Consider the following 5,079-nt stretch of genomic DNA (forward strand, 5'->3'; position numbering starts at 1 on the left):
AAAGAAAAGAAAAGAAAAGAAAAGAAAAGAAAAGAAAGAATCCCCAGATTCCCTTGCAGCTACGATTTCAAATGTGATGTTTATGCACCACTTGGACACACCAGTAAGATCAGTGAGAAGAAAATGGAACAGGCCTGTGAGGCACAAACAGCATTTACTGTTGCTGCTGTGGAGTCAGTCAGCTCTGGCCACACCTTCCTGAGCCTTGGCCTAGAGCTGTGGCCATGTGATTTAGTGGCCAGAGGAGAGAGCAGTCTGCTTGGTAAAGCAGAGCAGCAGTGACCTTGGCAGGCTAGCTTTATAATCTCCTCCTTTGGCCCTTCCAATAATTTAATAATTGCCTAATTCTGCCCATTAAATCGTTTCTTGATTAAAAAGCTATAGTGGGTCCTATAATCTGTAACTATATATTAAACCCTGAAGATATGTTCCCAGCTGGGGAGATAGATTGGCTGTCTAAGCACCTACCCGGCAAGTGCAAAAACCCTGGTACTGCATGCTATACCAGCCCCAGAAGGGCACACGGTGCTGGCCACCAAAACTGGGCATGGTGGCACACTCCTGTACTCCTAGCACTGGGGAGGCAGACACAGGAGAATCACTGAGTCCAAGCTCCATAGCAAGATCCTGTACCAAACAAATAAAAAAGATGTTTTAAAAATAAGAAAAAAGAGGGCTGGCAAGATAGCTCAACAAACTAAGCACTTGCTTTGGCAAGCGCAGGGATCAGGGCTTGATCCCTGGTCCCACATCCTGGTCCAGCCCCACTCCCAGAACGTCCAGACCTGGCAAAGGAGTCTGGGCATGGTGGTGCACACTTGTAATCCCAGTGCTGAGGAGGCTGAAAACAGGAAGATCACTACAAATCCAACCCACATAGCAAGACCCTGCACCAAATATATAAATGGAAATGGAAATAAAAATAAAAAATAAATATGTTCCCAAGTTTTTCCTGTCTTTTAATATTGTTTTTAGTTCCCTTGCCACTTAAATGTTTATTTGTAATCACACTTTAAAGCTTTCTTGATAGTTTCCAGCTTATAGCATCTCTAAAAAAAACTTTACCAAGTCTTTACCAAGTTTCCACAAGCTTTATTTTCTGTTACTATTTCTTATTACTTATGATTTGTGTGTTGCAGAAGATAACTTCCAGCAATAGCTCCACTATTTTTTAAGCACCTCTATAGCTACTGGAATATGAGCTCTGTTCAGACTACATGTTGAGAAACTTTTTTGTAAAGACCGTGAGTATACATGCTTTTGGTTTTACCAGCTGCGTGGTCTCTGCTGCAGCTACTCAGCTCAGCTGTGATAGCACGGAAGTGGACACAGAGATGCAAATCTTGCCCTTGGCCATAAAAAACCTTCTAGCCTTAGTTGCAGGTGCCTACTCTATGCCGTCCATTTGTTGTTTATACCTTGGCCACTAGGGTCACTAAAGTACCACAACTTAAATCCTTTTTATTACACTTCCTACCAGAACTTTTCTGGCTGTTGTTGAGTCCACAGAGAAATATTAGATTCATTTTTCAAACTAAAAAAATTGACTGGAGTTATTACTGAACTATAACTTCACCCAAAAATAAATTTAGAGAAAATGTCATCTTTACAAAAATGCATTCCAATCTTGTCATTAATTTTCTTCCTAGAGGGGCAATATAGGAAAAGACTCAAATCTCAGCTCTGTCACTTCTGGCCACTGTGCCTCTGGCCAAGGTACTGCACTGTGCTTTTATTTTCGCATTTGGAAAGTGGGAATGGAAGTGTATTTCTAGCAGGATCTGAGGAGGACTCGATGATTTGCTCAGTACACAGGAAGAAGTTTCCCAGGTTCTCTAAACTTACAACTACACCCGTTAGATCACTACCGTGATTGTCATGAGTACTGAATCTGTGACTATTTCTAGCTTTACAAAACTGTTGTAGTATTCCACCATTAAGCATACTGGAAATAACCCCAACATGTTCTATTACTATTTCACTGTTTATCAAGTACATATGTTGACTTTTATCCAATGCCTTTGCCACATCTGCTGGAATCAATACTTTTCCCCCTTCTTTATTCATCAATAAAGAGAATTGTGTTAGCATATTTCCATTATTGACCCATCTTGGATAAAATGAACCTCACTTGACTGTGCTACTTTTCTTTTCTTCAGTGCTAGATTCTAGTTGCTTGTACTTACATATCAACATATTAAGGAACAGTTACATTGCACAGCTAGTTGGTTTTAAGTGCTATCCTCACCCATTTATTTATACCAATGTTGCACTTGCTTCATAAAAATAATTCAGAAGGTTCATTTTTCTCTGTTCTACTACACTTTTAAATAGCCTAAGAGCAAACTGATCCTTAATAATTTAAAATTACCCAACTGGAAACTATGTGTGGCTGATATTTTATGGTGAATAGCTCAATTTATATTACCATAAGTGGTCATTTTCATTTTTTCAGTTTCATTCAATTTTATTAAAGCGTTTAGAAAAGGATTGTTAGCCTCATTTTTCCATTTGTTGGCAGATTATCTGCATTAGTTGTTGTTTACAGAAAAACTATAGACCTTTTTCTTTCCTTGATTCATTTTTAACTTTTTTAAAAAGGTCATTATTATATACACCTCACTGTGCTCTTCTTGATTTTATTTTAAAGAGAAAAAATAAATAAGACCACACTAAAGCTGTTTCATGCCCCATCTCTTTCATGTCCTCCAATCCCAGGCTAATGCAGTCAGTGAAAGCCCGTAGAAATACCAGCCTTGGAAAGCAGCACTCCTCGTGCTAGGAGCAGGGCATATGAAGGGGAGAGAAAAAATGGTGTTTCCTTGGACAAGAGCTTCTAGTCTATATGAATGGCTCTTTATCTTGACTGCACATCAGAATCACATGGGAGGCTCATAAACTAAATAACAGTGCCTGTCCTGAGCCAGTAAAAATCGATTATTTGGACTAGAATGCAAACATCAATATTTCAAGTCACCTCAACTGCCCCTAGTGTGTGCCCAGAGATGAGAACAGTTAGTCTGCAGCAAGATGATGTATAATGGGGAGTGCAGAGCAAGACAGCCTGGAATATGGGCGCGCAGCATGATCTCTCACTCATATCACCAAAGACTTGAACTTAGAAGTGTCATTCTAGATGCAATGGCTGAGATTTTCTGTAGAGTCTCAGACATGGGCTGATGTCCTTACCACCACCTCAGACAGGCTTCAGGCATTAGAAGTATCCCAGAAAAAATAAAACTCATAAAAATCACACACAAAAGAAAACAAAATTGTCTCCCAGTGGAGGTGGCAAACCAGTGCCGGGAGCACAGAAGCCACCGCCAGGCAGTCCCGCAGGTCACTGCTCTCCTCTAACCCTTCACAAATTCACCATCTTCCTTGAAAGATTTAGAGGGGCTGGGGAGATGGCTCAGTGGAATAAGCACTTGCCTGGCAAGCGCAAGGGCCTGAGTTCAATCTCCAGTTCCGAAAAAAAAGAAAGAAAAGAAAAGAAAGATTTAGAATCCTGGAAATAGAAATAAATCCTGGGACCCTGGCAGTAAGACTCAAGTCCTCCGTTCATGATCTAAGTGTGATAACACCTAGGACAGCATTTTCAGGCTGAATGTACATCGCAGAAGAAAGTCTTTCAACATCGCAAGATAAAGTAAAAACTGCTGAATGATTAGCTCTTCACTAATTCAGTGACATCTCATTCCCAAAAATTACCCAAATATTTTTACTATTTTTGGCTAGCAGGTGAGACTTTTATTATTCTTTCTTTTATTTAACCTAGCTTTAGTGCTGGATACCATGGCAACTAGTTAGGCTTTTAAAATTCCTTGTATTATTCTTTTTTTTTTTTTAATTTTAGGAAAGGGTCTACAGGGTGTTCAGAATCTCACTCTTAGATCAGACTCATAGTGATCTGCCTGTTTACAGCCTTCCAAGTGCTGGGATTACAGGCGTGTGCCACCACACCCAGTCTCAATTGCCATCTCAGCACGCCTCAGGAGTGGAGGAGGAACAGCAGGCCTGGGGATTGAACCCCTGGCCCCTTAGTCTGCTTGCAGGCACTTTAATCCACTGAGCTATTTGGCTGGCCCTCTTGTATTTATTCTAAGAGCATTTTATTCATAAGATAAAACTTTCAATTTCCTTAATAATTCAGGCAGGAGTCAGGCAAACTACAACAGGTCTCAACACTCACCCTGTAGCCTTTGGCATATTTTCAAATTTTAGGTTCAAACTTCATGTACCTCAGGGGATTATTAAAAGGATAGAATGAGATAATATAGGAGAGGCACTTACCACAATGTCTACTACCTCATAAACACCACATCTACCCAACCAGCAGCCATGTATTTGTTACATGTTATATATAAATTAAGCATCTAGGGCTTTGTTGGTCACATACAGTGATGCATGACGTCGAACTTGACTTCTGCTTCCATGGAGCTTGCAAACTAATTCTTAATAAATGTTATTATTTCAAGATGCAAAGAATATGAACCAAAACTATTCACTTCTAAAACCAGTGGGCGCTGAATTCAAAGAGGAAATGATTGTCAACCTAGAAGTGGATATCCACTCAAAGTATCAGTAGATGGGAGGAATGAATAATAGCATTATCTTCAAAAAACAGAACTTAAGAAAAAAAGGGGATACAGATGAATGTCCATTTTGTATCTGTGTATTCAAAGTGATTAGGATAGATATATAGTTACATTCTCTTAATGAATAGAGTGATTTGTTCTAATGGTGTTTGTAAATAGGATATCATGTCCGCATCTTGTACAGCAATTAACCACTGGGAGGAATGTATGCAATGTGTTAATTATTGAAACTGTCCTACCAATTTGATTTGAAACTGTCTCATTGCTATTTGTTTATCAATAAAATTATGGGAAAAAGTAAAATTAAATTAAAAAGAAACAGAAAAAGAGCAAACAAAAATAAATAAATAAATAAATAAATAAATAAATAAATAAATAAAACCAGTGTGCGTCAGATAGCAGGACCTTGCATGCTTGTGTGCTGGTTCCCAAATGGCAGGTCTTTGTACAGTTGAGTTACATGGAAAGAAATAGCACAGCA

Source organism: Octodon degus, unplaced genomic scaffold (assembly GCF_000260255.1).
Source record: "Octodon degus isolate 3935 unplaced genomic scaffold, OctDeg1.0 scaffold00161, whole genome shotgun sequence".
In the NCBI taxonomy this organism is placed as follows: Eukaryota; Metazoa; Chordata; class Mammalia; order Rodentia; family Octodontidae; genus Octodon; species Octodon degus.